This window comes from Vicugna pacos, chromosome 1, assembly GCF_048564905.1.
Source record: "Vicugna pacos chromosome 1, VicPac4, whole genome shotgun sequence".
NCBI lineage: Eukaryota > Metazoa > Chordata > Mammalia > Artiodactyla > Camelidae > Vicugna > Vicugna pacos.
In genome coordinates, this window is record NC_132987.1 from 10180532 (window position 1) to 10199661 (window position 19130).

Consider the following 19130-nt stretch of genomic DNA (forward strand, 5'->3'; position numbering starts at 1 on the left):
AATGTGAAACTTCGAAGAGCAAGGGTGGTACTTCTAGTGACGCCCTTTCTTCCAAGCATCTCTGCAGCAATGATGGTCTTATTCTCGCAGTTGGACCAAGACAGCAGTACATAGTGAGTCTGGGCTCAACAAGAATGCCCTGGTGTTCGTCTATATAGCTTGCATCATCTATATGAGAAATAACTCTCTTATATAAATAATATCTACACATTACACCATGTATGTGAAGAACAAAGGCTTGGAGAGCAAGAGAAGACATGACTATGAGAAATCTCACACGCAGCTTTTATTCTGCAGTTCAGTTCCCTTCTCTTCTATATGAAGGAAATCATTTCATTCCCTAACCTTGAACTGAGCACAGTGATTGAAATATGGGTAAAATAATAGACAGAACAGGGGAGGGGTGTCACCGGGAAGGGATGTTTCTGTATTGCCACGTAAAGAACCATCCTCAAAATTTAATGGCTAAAATCATCAATGCTTTATTATTTCTCCCTAACCTGTGGTCTCACCCGGGGTCACCTGTGTGACTAAAATCCGCTGCTGGCGAGGCTGGAGCTGCTGGCAGGGGCATCTTTGTTCTCCTCCATGTGGCTCACTTGGGCTTCGGCCCAGCATGGTGGCCTCAGGGTTCTAAAAGGGCTAAAGTGGAAGCTGGTGGGTCTCTTAAGTGATCAATTGTCAGGGCATCACCCCCATTGCATTCTATTGGGCAAAACAAGTCACCAGAGTCAACTCATGTTCAAGAGGAGGGCAAGTAGGACACATCTCTTGGTGGGAGAAGTGATGGGCTCATTCAGAAATGGTGGGATTACTGGTGGCCATCTTTGGAGGAACCTACCACAGAGGGTGTTATGAAAGTGGAGCCTCGTGACTTCTGTTTGTAAATCCCAGACCTGAAGAGAAGGTGGATGAGGTGGAAGTGGAAGAAGCTGTGGATTTGTGTGAGGGTTCAAGACAGTTCTGAAGAAATTTGTTCAGTGGTTTAAGTTTAGTGAGAGAATGATCTGGTCTTAGGTCTTCTGGACACATTCTTCTCTGGAAATTCAGCAGTAAGGTGTGACCATGTTCCCACTCCCCTCAGCTTTGGGGAGGAATAAGGCACGGCTAAATGAGATAGGAATATCATGGACTGAATTATGTCCCCCTTGAAATTCATACGTTCAAGTCCTGACCCCCAGTACCCCAGAATGCGTCAGAATGGCTACCATCAGAAAGTTTACAAATAACAAATGTTGGTGTGAGAATGTGGAGTAAAGGGAATTCTTGTGCATTGTTGGGAGTGTAAATTGGTGCAGCCACTATGGAGAACAGTATGGAAGTTCTCAAAAAACTAAAAACAGAGCTACCATGTGATCCAGCAATCCCACTCCTGGGTATATATCAAAGAAAACAGAAACACTATTTTGGAAACATACGTGCACCTCAGTGTTCACAGCTGCATTGTTTACAATAGCCAAGATACGGAAGCAGGCTAGGAGTCCATTAAGAGACGACTGGATAAAGAAGATGTGAGATACACACACACACACACACACACACACACAGGAATATTACTCAGCTATGAAAAGAATGAAATCCTGCTGTTTGCAATAACACAGGTGTAGCTGAAGGGTCCATGCTTAGTGAAATAGGTCATACAGAGAAAGACAAATACTGTATGATATTGCTTACAAGTGGAATCCAAAAAATAAAACAAACTAGTGACTACAACAAAAAAGAAACAGACTCACAGATATAGAGAACAAACTAGTGGCTGCTAGTGAGGGGGGGCAACATAAGGGTAGAGGATTAAGAGATACAAACTACTACGTGTAAAATAAATAAGCTACAAAGATACATTGTACGCATAGGGAAATATAGCCATTATTCTGTAATAACTTTAAAGGGAGTACAATCTATAAAAATATTGAACCACTATGTTATACACCTGAAACTAATATAATATTGTAAATCAGCTATATTTCAATTAAAATATCCTAGTCCAGGGGGAGAGATAAATGTAACTCATCATCATCATGATCATCGTGAATTAATTAAGGTGAGGCCACTCGGGTGGGCCCTAATCTAATCTAAACGGTGTCCTTATAAGAAGAGGGTGAGGACACACGGGGACAGTGGGTTGTCCCTGCACAGAGGGTTGACCACATGAAGAGGCAGCAGGAGGGTGGCTGTCTGTTAGCCAAGAAGAAAAACCTCATGGACTTCCAGCTTCCAAAACTCTGGGAAGATGCATTTCTGTTGTTTAAGCCACAGGGCATGTGGTACTTTGTCAAGGCAGCCCAAGCAAAGGAATATAAAGGGGGAAGCCTGAGCCCGAGGGAACCAGTGAAACCAGAACCTGTGGGGTGACGTGATGACCTCCCACCCAGGAGCCCTGCTGGAGGCGCCAGGGTGGGTGTGGACGTGTTGATAGGTCCCGGGTTCTGAGAACCAGAACACGGACAGGAGACTCAGCCCAGCCTTGTGGAACCCACTCTGTTCTTACAGAAAATCTTCAATCGCTGCCAACCTTGAAAATCAGGAGATTTTACTCTTTAAAAGAGTTAGGATTTCCAGCTTCTCTTGGAAAATCAGTAGCGTTTTCTCCATCTGAATCCCTGTTCTGGGCACACCAGTTCTGTGGATAACAGGTGGGAAAAGAGCTCAGCATGTTCTTCCAGATTACAGTCCTGTGGAATTTGGGGACTGGAAGTCTTTATGGTAATTTATGTCTTGTCATTATTGTAAAAAGCCTGTGATTCACCTGCTCAGCTCTGTTCACTGTGATTTATGATGGAGGAAGTTATATAATTGCTGTATCCAGAAGAGGTGGAAGCTTCCAGTATCCCAGGTAGGGCTTTAAAAGAGTTTCTGTGATCTTAAACTGAGATTTTATAGGTGTTTCTATTTCCGGAAGACATTGGAAGTAGCTTTAAGGGTGCATGTGTGTGTTCAAATTGCTTCTCATTTGATGTTCTTAGATTCGCATTGGCAGCTTGTAAATTCCCGCTTCGGTGTAATGAAAACTCTCATTATAATTTGCATATCAAATGGGAGGGCCCGTTTCTTTAGCTGGGGGAAGTTGATTGAATTTCTAGGCTTTTGAGAAACTCATAATGCTCCTGGTTGCTAATGTTCTTTACATATAATGCCTGAGACAGAATGAACAACAGTTACTACTCAGATAGGAGTTGCCTTTCCTTCTTCCAAGGCACTCTGTGGATTTTAAAGAGGATTCCCCCTGTCCCCGGGTTAAATCAGGCGCTCAGAGAGGCTGCAGTCTCCCTTCCCTGGGCACTGGGTGCTTGATCTCTACCTGGGACAGCTGATTCTAGGAGAGAGGTACCTGGCTGATCACACCTGAACCTCACGTGCGTGAAGGCACAGCCTCCTGACCAGGGTGCAGAGAACTCCCCAGGGTCTTTGTCCTCTGTTGCCCCATGCCACCTCCACAGACACCCCACTTCATCCCTCTTTCGTTGTTCCAAGGGGAAACACTTTTCCATCTCCCTGGGTTCAACCTTTCCTGTAGGAAGCCTCAGACTGCAGTGCAGGTCCCAGCCAGTCCCAGTCAGGGTGATGGGGAGTCCGTGACCCAGCACTGCTGGTGGGAGTGGGGCTCACCAGTGATGGCCCCAGAGAAGAGGCAGCAGAGCCTTCCGTGATGCTCCTGCAGCGGGAGAGTGTGGGGTGGGTTTCCAGGGCCACCATGATGGCTTAACCCAAGTATGGCTTGAACTTGATGGGCATCTGTTGGCATCAGGTCTGGTGTCACTACTATACTGCGGGTACGCCTGGGTGGTGGAGAGCTGTTGCATCCCCTGTGGCCACCGCATCCACAGTCAGCAGGAGGACAGTGGGGGGCAGCGTCTCCATCACAAACGCACAGATTTTCCCAGCAGGCTGGCAGCCACCTTCTTCTGCATCTCATGGAGCAGAGCTGCGGCAGTGGCCACCCTGCTGGGGGGCTTAGAAAGGAGTTGAGTCAGCCATCAATCACTGTTGTGCACCTGCCACAGAGGCCTCACGATGGGCGCCAAGGGTGCCCCCTGCTGCGGGTGCTGCAGCTCCGCACAGACTCTGCGTGGAGCAGTTCAGCCTGGACCCCCGCTGTGCTCCCAGCAGGACCTACAGGGTGCTTCTGGGAAGACACGTATCAGTGACTGAGGTGGCCTGGACGGCTTTCTAATAGCTCAGCCTGGTGAACCTTCCCATACAAATGATGCAATTTGTTGAATCCTCCCCAAAAAAGTACCAAAATTCTCTTTGGAGGCTGAACACTAATTGGAAGGGAAGTGACTTTGTTGCTCACCTGGAGACCAGGACACTCTGTGTCCTCTTGTCCAACCTTCCCTGTGACCTTGTGCATGAAAGAGAGGTGGTCCGGGCATCGGGACTTCCCTGTCCTCCCCCCTGCTGTGTGGCAGCCAGAGGGTGGGGAAGAGGATGCCAGATCCAGTGGGGGGATCCTGAAGAATCTAAGTGAATCAGAGTGATCTCACCCCCTTGGCGGTGATTGATTCAGAAATGGGCTTATGACTAGTCTGGCTCCATGAGATTCAGGGGAAGATTGCTGGGAGCTTCTGAAATTTCTGTTTTCCTTCAGAGAGAAAGCCATAGGAAAAGCTGGTTCCTATCTTCAGCGAGATGTGAACAAGAAAACCAGGAGCCTCGATTGCACTGGCTGTCATCCTGGGAGCCGAGGGGAACCCCACTGGAATGAAGTCAGCACTGTCGACAGCAGCAGAGTCAGAAAGAACCTGGGTCCTTGAGGGCATCACCGAAGCGCTAACCATCTACTGACTCCCAGGTGGCTGAGCCCATGAACCTTCTTATGGTTGAAGTCTATGTGGTTGGATTTTTCTGTTACACTGAAAGCACCCTAACTGCTCCAGATGGTGTGCCCATTATAGAGATGAGGAAGCCGATATCCACAGGGATGAAGTAACTTGCCTGAGGTTGCACAGCTGGTACAGCAGAGCTGGGCTTGGAACCAAGGTCTGACTCTTGGCTCCACACCCTGCGATTAATCTGTCTTTTCACTGGGATAGCTAAATCACATATTTCAAAAGTCCTAAGAACGGCTCAGACATGCTGAACTTACTCAAAAACTTGTCTTTGACTCTCCATGCCTCCTTCATGAGTTCAGAGCTGGGCCACTTCCTGTGGAAAGGGGTTCTCAAGAACATCAGTAGACTTACACAAATCACACTGCCAAACCAGGCAGATTTATTGCTGGTTTTCAGGGAGACATCGGTACTCCTCCCCCACTGCTCCTCGTTTTTTAAAACAGGCAGTAATGATGACAGAGCATAAAAGAAATATATGCTGGGTAGGGGCTCCCAGTGGGTGGGGAGCCGGCACTGAACCTTAGTGAATTTTCATACTGTGGATAAAAGGATTGTGAATGCAGCAGTGTAACCAACAAAAGTCTAAGACTTGTTTCTGGAACATCTCAGACCTGGACGGAATTGAGAGGCAGCTGGCCTAGCCTCCTCACCGCTGTGGCGGGAACCCTTCTAGAACCAGTGTTCCCTCAGGAACGCTCCAGACGAGGACAGCGGTGTTCACCTTCGTGGTCAGGAAGCTTCTGATATTGTACTGACTCCACACTTAGGTTGTGTTATAAGCAACATCACTGTTCTTCAGAATATAATGGAGACCAGCTGGTTAAAGACAACCGGTGACAAATCATTGATCACTGTGTCCTACTCCCAGGAAGATGTTATGATGAAGATGCCCCCAACAGAGTGGCCAAGCCCATTATCCCTTCACCCCCAAATCACTTTAGAGAGAAATGGAATTTACTCCCAGGTAACTTCAGATAGAGATGGAATACACAGCCTGTCCATGAATGTGATGTAGGCAAGAGGTCACTTCAAGGTTTTGTTTGGTGAGAAGGTGACCTCTGAGAGGGAGGGATGGCTTTGTTTTTAATGTCTGTTTGTTGTTTTCAAAAGCACAGATTTGTTTGGTTTTAAGAGTTAAATAGCCCTGCAAAACCAGCCATGAAACTAGCAGTTCCTACCAGACTCTCCCTGTCTCTGAGGATACTCTCTAGAGGCAGCCACTTTCAAATCTTCTAGCTATTTCTCCTGGAGTTTCGTCTTTTTTTTTAAATATGTATTTTTATTGAAGTATAGTCAGTTTACAATGTTGTGTCAATTTCTGGTGTACAGCATAATGCTTCAGTCATATAGGAACACACATATATTCATTTTCATATTCTTTTTCACCATAGGTTACTACAAGATATTGAATATAGTTCCCTGTGCTATACAGTATAAACTTGTTTATCTGGTGTGTATATATTAGTTAGTATCTGCAAATCTCAGACTCCCAATTTATCCCTCCCATCCCCTTTCCCCGCTGGTAACCAAAAGTTTGTTCTCTATGTCTGTGAGTCTGTTTCTGTTTTGTAAATAAGTTCGTTTGCCTTTTCTTTTTTTTTTTTTTTAGATTCAGCATATAAGTGATATCATATGGTATTTTTCTTTCTCTTTGTGGCTCACTCCACTTAATATGATAATCTCTAGGTCTATTGCTGCAAATGGCATTATTTTATTATTTTTTATGGCTGAGTAGTATTCCATTGTATAAATATACCACAGCTTCTTTATCCAGTCATCTGCTGATGGACATTTAGGCTGTTTCCATTTCTTGGCTGTTGTATATAGTGCTGTTTTGAACATTGGGGTGCAGGTGTCTTTTCAAATTAGAGTTTCTTCCAGATATATGCCGAGGAGTGGGATTGCTGGATCATATAGTAAGTCTATTTTTAGTCTTTTGAGGAATCTCCGTACTGTTTCCATAATGGCTGCACCACACTGCACTGCCCCCAGCAGTGTAGGAGGATTCCCTCTTCTCCCCACCCTCTGCAGCATTTGTCGCTTGTGGGCTTCTGAATGACAGCCACTCTGACTGGCGTGAGGTGCTTCTATGTATATGGCTCATCGTGTCTTGATATTGTTATTTCTTGATTTTTCCATTTTCGCATCACCTATTGCCTTCCTTTTGCAGGAAATGAAGAATAAGGCTGCTCACAGCTCGCCCCGCCTCCACCACCACTTACCCTCAGCCCCTCCCTCTCTCGTCTCCCCAAAAGGGTTACATCACAAGTTTTGGTTGAGTCAACATTTAATACTTACATCTTTATGACGCCGTCCATCTTGTTCACGGCTGAGCCATGCAATGAAATCAGGAAAGGAGAAAGAGGTATAACGTGTCCCTGTTCACAGACTAAGAACCTAGGCACAGAGATGTTGAGTAACTTGCTAGCAAATGTAAGAGACATGACTTGACCTCACTGGCAGAGAGAACCTGAGTGCGACGCGGGCTACCGGAGGGCTCTCCGGAGTGTTCCAGACAGTAACCCAGGCTGTGGGAAAGGACATCTGGGTGGGGGCTACCTGTCCTGGGTTTGCACAGCTTGGGCCACATCAGCTCTGGGGTTTCCTTCCTGAAGAGAGTGGGGGTATGGAGATTTTGTGCAGAGGCTGAGTGAAGAGAAGAAATGAAGGGTGAACCTAAGGCAGCAGACTAAGGCCATAAACTCCCTTCAACCCGTGTGGGCGGGCCCTCTCTGAAGAACTGGATTTTTTCCTTTTCCCTTGGGTTCTGGGACCAGTCCTATGAAGTATCCTGTTTAAATGCTCTTCTCCTTTGAGGCAATTCTCTCCAGTTATTCATGGCCCTGCAGGGATTCACAGACCACACTGTGAGTTGACGTTTTAGGGTGAGCAAGGGGCAAGTGGCAGGGGAAGCCCTTCATAAGAGTTTCCTCTGGAGTGTTCTCTGAGCTGCTGGTCCAGTCCAATACCCCCCCACCACGGTGGCCCCTTTTGCTCATGGTGAGGGGGCCCCCAGAGGGAGTCGGGTGGGTCTCAGGAGCACTGGGGGTGCCATGCCTGCAGGAAGGGGAAGGGGAGGGGATGCCTGTCCGCCCTCAACTCAGATAAAACAGTCAAGCAGGTTTTGTTCTTAAAATAAATGTTAAATGAATTCATTACAAATAGAAACAGACTCGAAGACATAGAAAACAAATTTATGGTTACCAAAGAGGAATGGGGCAGAGAGGGATAAATTAGGAGTTTGGGATTAACATATATACACTACTATATATGAAACAGATAAACAACAAGGCCCTGGTGTGTAACACAGGGAACTATGTTCAATATCTTGTAATAAACTACAATGGAAAAGAATCTAAAAAAGAAGACATATAGATGTATAACTGAATCATTTTGCTATATGCCAGAAACTAACATAACATTTTAATCAACTATAGTTCAATAAAAAAGAATAAAATAAATGTTGCTATTCTTCAAAGAATTTAGAATTCAAATTCAAATGTAAATTCCTCTAAAAATGTATTCAAAAAGGCACATGCACCCCACTGTTCACAGCAGCACTATTTACAATAGCCCAGACATGGAAACAACCTAAATGTCCATTGACAGATGACTGGATAAAGAAGCTGTGGTATATTTATAGAATGGAATGCTACTTAGCCAGAAAAATGAATAAAATGCCATTTGCAGCAACATGGATGGACCTGGGGATTGTCATTCTAATTGAAGTAAGTCAGAGAAAGAAAAGTACCATATGATATTACTTGTATGTGGAATCTAAAAAGAAAAAAGAGATTAAAAAGAACACCATGAACTCATCTACAAAACAGAAACAGACCCAGAGATGTAGAGAACAAACTTATGGTTACCGATGGGTGAAGGGAGTGGGAAGGGATAAACTGGGAGTTCAAAATTTGCACCTCTTGGGGAGTGATGGAAATGTTAGCTATCTTGATTGTGGTGCTGGCTTCATGGGTGTACATGTCTATCAAAATTCATCAGATTGTGAAATATGTGTAGTTTATTGTACGGGAACCATACCACAATAAAGGTGTTAAAAAAAGGAATAGCTCTATAGCTTTTAAGAAATGAAAAAACAAAAAACAAACTAAATTCCTCTAATGTCTACCAAATACGGCACAATCAGCCTTTAAGACATCCCCACTTATAAATCTCCCCATATATGTTTGTTTAATAGGATGCAGTCTCTGAGTCTAACATTTTTATTTCTGCCCTAAGAAATTCTCCTTCTTGTTACCGAGTTTTTGGTTTGTAGTCCCCTGATGGGGAAGGAGAAACCTCTAGCAATTTAATGAAAAATTCTAATCCAGGGATTATTTTTTCAAGATCTACAGAAAGGCGTGGGACCCAGGAAAAAACCTCACTGCTGTTTTTTTCCCCTTTTCTATTAATGTAAATGTTCAGATGATCTAAAAAAACAAAAACCCCCCAAAAGAAGCACCTGAGCGTCCTTTTACATTTTCAAACGTTCAGCGTCAGTTTCTAATCCGCAAACGCCCTCGGCCTCTGAAACTCTCACGGCCGCTTTCCTGAGCAGCCTCCTTCGAGCGGTTCCCTTTTAGCTGCCTTCCTCTGTGGGTCTGTCAACTTGTGAAGATTCAGTTATGCAAAGGAGGCTACGAGTGATGTCTTCAAAGGAGGGGAAAGCCAGAAGTGGATGTGAAAAAAGCTGTTTGGGCCACTGGGGATGTTTCTTGAGAAAGCTGGCCTTCCTCTTGTCCTCATGAGTCATGAACAGACCTCCACCTGGTCGTGATCTGTCAGATTTAGAGCTTGGGCCCTTGGCAATTGATTGAGCTCCCCCAGAACTCAGCCAGCGGCACAAGTGACCAAAAAATCCACTTTAGATGCAGTTTCGGTCATATAATAATAGCTAACAATCGGATTGTGTGGCCTGCAAAATGGCTTTTACACACTTGGAAGATCTGGAGCCTTAAGACAGCTGCGAGGCGATAAGGATGCTGCCGAATGTTTACTGTGTGCCTGCTCTGCGTCAGGTCCCGGTCACAAGCCTTACGTTGTTAACTCGTCTGATCCACACGGTTGGTCCCCCTAAGCACTGGCATCCCCTCTTGTCACCTCAGAGAAGAAGACTGAGGTCACATGGCCGGCAAGTGGCTGAGCTGGGATTTGAACCCAGGGATCCAGCTTCCAGGGGCTGTGCTCTTAACCGTCACAGGAAGCCTCCTCCCTGCCCACCCCAGGCGGAGACTGTGATGCCCATTTCACGGGGGGGAAGCAGACCCACAGCCTATCTTGTAGAAGTGTACACAGCCAGTGGTGGTGAGGGGGTGGGGAGGGACAGAAAAAACTTAAAAACTCCTGGATCTTTGTCATTTGAAGTGAAGTAAGCCAGGAAGAGAAAGAAATACCATAGGCTATCACTTATATAGAGAATCTTTTTTTAAAAATGACACAAATGAACTTATTTACAAAACAGAAATAGACTCACAGACATAGAAAACAAACTTATGGTTACCAGAGGGTAAAGGGCGTGGGAGGGGATAAATTGGGAGTTTGGGATTTGCAGATACTGACTACTAGTTATAAAATAGACAAACAAGTTTCTACTGTATATATAGCACAAAGAGTTATATTCAGTATCTTGTAGTAACCAATAATAAAAAAAAGAATATGAAAATGAATATATGCATGTATACGTTTGTATACATTGTAAAACATTGTGAAACATTGTGCTGTACACTAGAAATTGACACAACATTGTACACTGACTATGCTTCAATTAAAACCAAAACAAAACAAAAAACCTCACTGAGTCTGCTTCCAAGTCGTGGGCACTTCATACGTTACACGGCTTTCCTTTTCTGCCTTGCTTACCAGGCAAAATTGGGACAGACAAGTTTGTCTTTCCCACAGGCCAGGCCAAGGGTGCACTGACCTTAAGCATAGAAATAAAGGGATCTCCAAAAAATCAGTAATTAAAGTAAATAATAGCTATGAAATATTCTTAAAAATCAAAATGATTTCAAAAATCCATGATGATCAAGATATCAAAAAATTTAAATAAAGACCATGTCTGTCCTGCCCCAAATTCCTTTCAAGCCTTTTCTCCAGTGCTGACAATTCTTACTTATTCCAATTCCTTCATGAGTTGCTCTGGAAGAAACACTTGAAAGTCTTGAGATGTAACTCATTTATTCCAGGGGAACTGACATTTAATACCTTGGGTATGAAGAAATTAGATTCAGTGAGAATTGCCAGCATTGGGAAAGGGCTCAAAAAGGAATTGGGACAAAACTGAGCCTTTTATTTTATTTAGATTTTTAATTTTTTGTTCATCATGAATTTCCGTATTAATTTTGATTTTTAAAAAATATTATTGATTACTGAGTTTTGGGCAACCCCTTAGATTTTGTTTGGATTTAATCAGGGCCTGGAAACCAATGAAGATGAGTTATTTTCAAAACCAGAGGAATAACCCTAATATGAAGTTTCAAATGGTGTGGCAGGAGGGAAGCAGGACCCCTGGGGCAGGTGCTCAAGGTTTGGCGCCGTCTGTGGCGGGCTCCGGGAGGGGGCTTGGCACACTTGCATGACAGTTCTGCCAGGGAATGTGTGAGGGTCTCAGAGACGTTCAATAAGTTGCCCAAAGCCAAACAGGAAGCAAGTGGTGAGCCAGGATCCGAATCTGATTTTTCTCTTCATTGCAAAGCGCCAGGCAATATTCTGCGGTGGATCAGGAGTAAACTGGAGAGAGCAGGGTGGTGGTAAACAGACTCTTCAGTATGTATCATGAAATCCCACTTTATGGCTTTTAAATACAGAGAAAGCCCCCAAGAGACAAGTGCTTCAGGAGTCAATAGTACCTAAAGTTAATGTACAATCAGTATCTTAAGATAGTTTTTCAACTTCATTGGCGTCCATCAGCTGCACATGTGCAAGTGTAGAACTGGATCTGTTCTGACACAGGTCTGCATGTGGGTAATACTCCTGCACCGAGGTACCATTTGCATCACCCCTAGAATTTCCTTGTGCCCTTTTGTCATCCATCCCTCCAGCCACCCTGTCTCCAGGCAACCACTGATCTGTTTTCTGTCACTGTAGATTTGTTTGCATTTTCTAGTATTTTATATAAATGAATTCATACAGTATGAATGACTTCTTGTTTGGCTTTTGTCTGGCTTTTTTTTACCCAGCATAATTGTTTTGAGATTTCTCCATGTGGTTGCGAGTGTCAACAGTTCACGCCCTTTTATTGCAGAGTAGTGTTCTGTTGTAAGGATCTGCGACAATTTGTTTATTCTGCTGATGTTTGTTTTCAGGATCTTAAATTTTTAGTGTACATAAATAATCAATGTTTAGATACTTGAACCTGCTTAGAAAAAAATGTGTTCTCCCTGAACTCCTTCTTCTCCTGAGCGGGTGGGGCAGTGCTGGTGTCCCCCTAACCCTGCTTTGCCTTGTTGCTTCTCAAGAACATAGAAAATGCACTTCCCAGCCCCTTTGCACACTGGTAGGGCCTGATGGCTAGTTTTAGCCAATACAGTGTAAGCAGAAGAACTGAGAATTATTTCCCAGTGGAGGGAGCAAGGAGCTTGTATACAAGCTCTGGTTTCTTTCCCTCTTCAGCAGGGAGAGTGGAGGCTGTGATTAGCTGGTAGAACCACCTGATGGAGGCAGAGGCCTTGGAGAGCCACCCAACCTGCAGTGGACTTCAGTCCAGGAGAAGTAACCTCTCCTGTGATTTGGGACTGTTTGTTACTGTGGCATAAGCCTGGCCTTTCCTGACTAATGCATTTTAGTGTAGCAAACCCTCTCTTTAGAGACAACAAGGAGATAGTTGTTGACAAAAATAATCAATAATCAATCAATAAGAAGAATACAAAAGAGTTTTATTTGAGCCTGTGGACTAGCCCAGAAGCCAGCTTCCCAGATTACTCTGAGATGCTGCTCCAGAGAAGCATGGTTTCCAGCAGTTTTATATAGGGTCAGAACAAAGAACATTAAACAAGTTAGGGATATATTTCTTTAAAGTTTCAAAAGAAGAAACAAAAAACAGACCAGCACGTACGTGTATGGCATGTACAGTATAGCCTTGAACTTGGAAAGAGAACCTTATCATCAAGGGAGGACCGGCATTGGCGTCCCAGGAAGAGGGGCATTTAGTCTTTATTTTTAACATAGACATTCTTTACTTCTGGTCAATGTGCCCTTTTCTTTAATTAATTAAAGTGGATGTACAAGGTACATTTGATAAGGCACAAATGAGCTGTTTTATTTAGCATAAAATTCAAGTTAACTCATGTATAATCCAGAATGACTTCCCTGTATCTCAGTATTTGAATATTTCTTTTATCTCAGTCCTGGCTAAATTTCTACCAAGGCTGAACAGAATCCAAATTAATGAGGTTTTTACTCTTTGGAATTGTCTTGGAAATCTACTAATATTGTACCATGACAGACCACCTTTCTGTTCGGTTCAGGAGAAAGAGATGTAAGTATTTGGAAGAGGAGTGTTGGAGGTGGGGGAAGGCAATAAAGAAAGGAAAGGGGAAAAAATGTATGACTCTTTATCATGTACCTTCAGCTCACCTACATTAACTTATTTCATCATCATGACCCCAAGGAGATATTTATAGTCTCATTTTTACAAAGGAAAAAACTGAGACGCAAGAGGTTCCCTAGGATACACTGCTGGCAGGTAGCAGTTTCAGAATGAAAATCTACTTCCGCTGAACTCCCAACCGCCTCACTGCTCATCCAATCAGATTGGGAGATGCAGAAAGACATGGCACACAGCTCCTTCCTGGCACTGGCCACCTCCTGCTACAGGCTAAGCCAGTGAGCGATGGTCCCAGGTGGATGCTCAGGCAGAAAGCGGTGGGGACGGTTGACCCCGGTGGCCAAAGCCCACCCCGCCCCAGCCAGGCAGACGCAGTGAGGAGGTGTAGACAGAGCAGGGCCAGGAGTCAGCGCTTTGGGTCCAGACCTGTCTCTGTCCTAGGGTTCTGTGACCTAAGGCAGAGTCAGTTAACCGGTGGGAGCGTGGATTCCCAGTTTCAAGCCGGCAGGGTCTGTAGAAAGCAGGCAGGAAACCCTGCAGTGCTGGTTTTGTCCCAGAGCCTCTGGGCACAGCCCTGTGAAGCAGGGGAGGGGACACCAGCACTGCCACGCCCTCTCAGAGGAAGAAGGAGTTCAGGAAGAACACATCCTTTTTAAGCAGGTTCAAATATCTAACCATTGATTATTAATGCCCATAAAAATTTAAGGTCCTGGAAACAAACATCAGCAGAATAAACAGTGTCGCAGATCTTTATGCCAGAACACTACTCAGCAATGTAAAGAGGCAAACTGTTGATACTCACAGTAGCATAGAGAAATCTCCAAACAATTACGCTGAGTAAGAAAAAGCCAAACAAAAAGTCACTCATACTGTATGAATTCATTTATCTAAAATATTAGAAAATGGTACACCAGAAATTGACACAATGTTGTAAACTGACTATACTTCAATAAAAATATATTTAAAAAAAAAAGAAAATCTTGCTCCAAAGAATGAAAATATCTAATATGAAGCTCAAATTTAGAAGAATTAAAAATAAAAATTATTAAAGGTGATAGCACTTATGATCCCCCCCAAAAAAATAAAAATAAAATAAAATATTAGAAAATGCAAACAAATCCACAGTGACAGAAAACAGATCAGAGGTTGCCTGGAGACGGGTGGACGGAGGGATGGGTGACAAAAGGGCACAAGGAAATTTGGGGGGTGATGCAAATGGTATCTCGGTGTGGGGTGATTTCATGGGTGCAGACCTGTGCCAAAGTGGACCCAGTTCTACACTTGCCCATGTGCAGCTGATGGACCTCAATAAAGTTGAAAAAGCTATCTTCAGATATTGATTTAACATTATTTTAGGTACTATTGACTCCTGAAGCATTTATCTCTTGGGGCTTTTCTCTGTATTTAGAAGCCATAAAATGGAATTTACAGGCACAGCCTCGCTAGGATGGGGCTGAGGATCAGGCGGCCGGAGGTCGGGGGGTGCATCTCCTGGCCCCCTCAGACAGCCATCCGGGCACGATGTCACAGGAGGAGGCTTTGCCCTCTGCGCTCTGCCCTTTTGAAGTCTACCTTGTGCAGACCTCAGGGCCCCAACTGTTCTCAGTGAGAAAACACTTGTGAGGAACCTGTCAGCTCAGGATCCTCTGAGACGGAGACCCACCTCATCCGAAGCCTTGTCCGGTGAAGAGTTTTGTCTGCTGGTGAAACTTCCCTTGTGCGGTCATGCGTTGTGGGCCCAGGATGGAGGAGTCTCACGGAACGTGAGGGTTTGCCCCTTTCTGCAGATAGGGGTGCCCTTGGAGGTGGAGAGGGGGCGTTCCTTTTTCTCAGCCATAAAAAGTCCCCAATTCCTCCACTCTGGGAAGGGGTGGTCCCAGCCCAGGGTGGAGGAGCTGAGCTAAACGTGTTCCAGGTAGCAACTTGACATCTTGCATTTATGGGCATTAAGCCACAGCTGTATTATACAATATTAGATGATGAATTTGGTTAGAACCGTTCCACCTACTGTATTCTGTCACTTAGACTCCAGGAACGAATGTCTGCTCTTGCTAACTTTTAAGACTTCTTTCCCCATTCTTCCTTGTTTTTTTTCTTTGAAAGCATTAGGTATGATCACAAAGATAGGTACAGTAAACATGTGCCTTCTAAGTAAAGTTGCATCTTCTTAGACAATAAATAAAATGTAATTTTTTGCATATTAGGTAATGGAACTCTGCTAAGAGCTAGGCGTAGGAAAAGGTGTTTGCTCTTAGAAATCATCCTTTTCTCAGGGAGAAAAGACATAAAAAGAAGACTGTTAGGTTGCTTATGTGAAATAATCTGAAAAAATTATAAGAAACTAAAATTAAGCATCACCTCCTCTAAACAAACCCCACTGTCAACTGTTTGTATAAAAGAACTAAAAATGCTTAATTATGTGATAAAGGTCCCAGTGTCTGGATTTTATTATCGGCCATTATATTCCAGAGAAAGTAATCATTGGTCAATTACAAACGTACTGAAGCATAAAATACTTTACTAAGGCTGTGATTAATCAAGTGTGGTTTCTGAACCATACTGCCTGCACCTTGGTGGGTTCACATTCGCTGGCTTTAACTCCATCCTCCGCGGTGCATTGGAGCTCTACGAGTGAGTAGTTAGCATATCCACGTCCTTCATAACAAGTTATTGGATCTGTTTTATACCTGAGTCCTTGGCTGTGACCATGTAATTAGATCCCTGGGTCCATTCAAGGAAAGCTGCTTCATATAAATAGAGATAAAGTGATGACTGTGTATCCGCTGGCCCACGGTGTGTTTCCCATCCAGCACCCGTCCTGGTAGCCAGCAACTGCTCGAGGACACTGGTGACAATGGTGGGACATTATTAGATTCACCCAGCCTCGCTGTAAGTCAGTATAAAAGGGTTGTTAAGTATAAACCGATGACATTTTAAGAAGCTCTGGGGTAAAACAAATAACAGAATAATTTTATACAAGTGGTTGTAAAAACCCTGGTCACAAACTCCTAGCAGTAAGGAAACGTGAGTTTGGACCTAGATGGAAAAGAAGAGAGAGAAACGAGGTGAATGCATTAGCTGACAACAGACTGCAGGGAGCCACGAGCTTGGCTGCTAGAATAAATAATCATTAATTAACCCATGAGCTGGTGATGATCACACACCTGTTTGGCACAGAAGCAGAGGGGGACCTTTGGGCACAGGTCCCCAGCTGCGGGCGGCGTTGTCACTCCTGAGGTCCGGCAGTGTGGCTAGAGCCAGTCCCCACCTCAGGCAGACCCCTCTCCCATCTCTTTCCTTTCCATTTCTTTCTTTTCTCCCCTCCAACCAATTCTATAGTAATTTAAAATCCTATGACTATTCTGAATTGAACCCCAACAGGCAAACCTCAAACTCAATCCTCATTGTTTTCAAAGTTCCAGAGTTCTAAGTAATCCTTTCTATTAAATTTTTTTCTGATAAACAGTAAAAACATGGGCATACCCAGCACTCAGAAGGAACAACATGTTGACAGTTTGTCGTTAAATAATCAAAAGCAACCGAGCAAACATTACAGGTAAAATAAACACCTCCCCGCCCTCTTCCCCCCACCCTCCCTAAGGTGTGCATGACCACAAACTCAGCATGTGTCCTTCTGGCTCGTGTTTCATCCTTTTGCTGAATGGATGTGCACTCTACCCGGTGCACAGTGTCGCTGGGTCATCACTTACACAAATGCACATCCTGCTTAGTTACTGTTTTCACTCAGCGCTGAGCTGCAGTCACAGGAGCACAAGCAGATGGAACCACCCTGTGTGTCCCCCACCCCACCGCCGCGAACGCTCCCCGGTGTGGTCACACACCCCACCGTGATGGCCGTTCAGGTTTCCAATGCATGGCTACTGCGTACGCTGCTGCGACTTCACAGATTTCAGCTGCAGTCCACTTTTCTGGGTACGACCAGATTGCGCCGCACAGCCCTGCTCAGATTTACAGTCCCTCCAGCAGGGCGTGGACACACCTGCTCTCACTTGGTTTTGTCAGACGTTTTGATTTCCGCTGACCCCATGGGAGCCTTTGGGGTTTTTAACTTTCATTTCCCGGCAGATGAGAGGTTGGAGGCACGCTCATCAGGGGATGATGGCTGTCCTAAGGTCCTCTTACGTGCACCATCCCTGTCCTTTGCTGTTTTTCTCTTGGGACGTTTGTCTTTTTCTTGTTAATGTATAGCTCTCTGCATACTCTGCATACAATCCATCTGTCTTTATTTCTTACACATACCTTCTAGCCTGCCACCAGACTTTTAACCCTTTTATGGTGTCTGCTCTAGCACAGATGACTTTCATTTTGATGAACTCAGATGGATCCACGTTTTAATCTGAGTTCTTCTTTCTTTGTATTATCTCTAAGAAATCCTTGCCTGCCCCTAAGGTTATATAAACATTTAAAGTTTTGCTTTTCACATACAGATTTTCGCCCCCATCAGGATGGGTGAGATAGAGATCTAACTTGATTTATTTTTCCCATTTTTCCATTCCCACTTTTTCCACTGGGATAGCCAGCTGCTCCAGTATCCCTGGTTTGTAGGGCCACTGCTAACTCATCTCAAGCCCACAATATATTTAGGATGGCTTCTGGGCCCTTTATTCAGTACCATCTTTCGTATCCCCTTCTGACCTTTTCTACCCAGTTAATCCACACAGCTGCCAGGATGTAGTAAGTCTATGAAGTGGTTATTTGCTTTAATTAGATTCACTTGTAAAGCCATAGGTAATTTTGGGGGGCTTAAGGACAGAGCACTGATGAAGGCAAGGACTACAATTCTCTTTGGATGGAGTTTGGTAAATGTTAAACACAACAAAGATTTAGAGTAGGAGGTGTTGGGGGTGGGAGGAAAGAACTCAGGTTTGTTGAGCACCTAGAATGGTCCACGTGTGCTTATGAGTTCATTTCATCTGCTCAACAGCACTCTGAAATAAGTTTTATTTTGTACTCGTTTTCTAGACGAGGACATAGGAGCGCAGAGGACTTCCATAACTTGCTCCAAGTCACACAGGGCGTGAGCCGCGGAACTGGGACTGACCCTTCAGCCTGCCTGTCTCCAGAGGCCTTCACTGCTCTGTTTTGCCACTAAGATGAAAGAAGCTGCAGCTGGACCAGATCACCTCAGCTAGAAGTCCCTTCACCCCAGGGACATGGCCATCTGAGCTCAGGGCTGGGACCAGAGCGTGACTGTGGACCGGGCCACTCACATGCATGACCTCGTTACCTTCCACCAGCCCCGCAAGGAGGAGTGATTCCTCTACAACCGCATGTGCAGACATGCCAAGCACCCTCCTAAAGTCACTCTGCTGCTGAGATGTATGACAGGGCAGCTGGTGGCTGCCTTCATGTATATCAGAGACAAGAGGCAGCTCCTGGCCCCCCCTCCACCAGGTAGACACAGCCCTGGGCTGGGCAGGCAGAGTGCAGGCTGGACTGAGCCCCCCACCCACCTCCGCCAGGTGCCCTGTGCAGCCGCAGATGGGAACACGGAGGCCCGAAGGGCTTGACCTTGAAGTGGTCTGACTCCCAGACTTGTTCTTTCTCCTACATGTCACTCTTAGATGAGAGCCTCGCCCACTTTTCTGCTTCCAGACCATTTGATTGAGACAAAAGACTCCAAAAGCCCACGCATGTCAACCACCCAAAGGAGCAGCAACTCGGTAACAGCAGGGAATTGTTAGTTACCCGGACAGGGGTCTGTAGCTGTGTTTACAAGGCATACTAGGTCA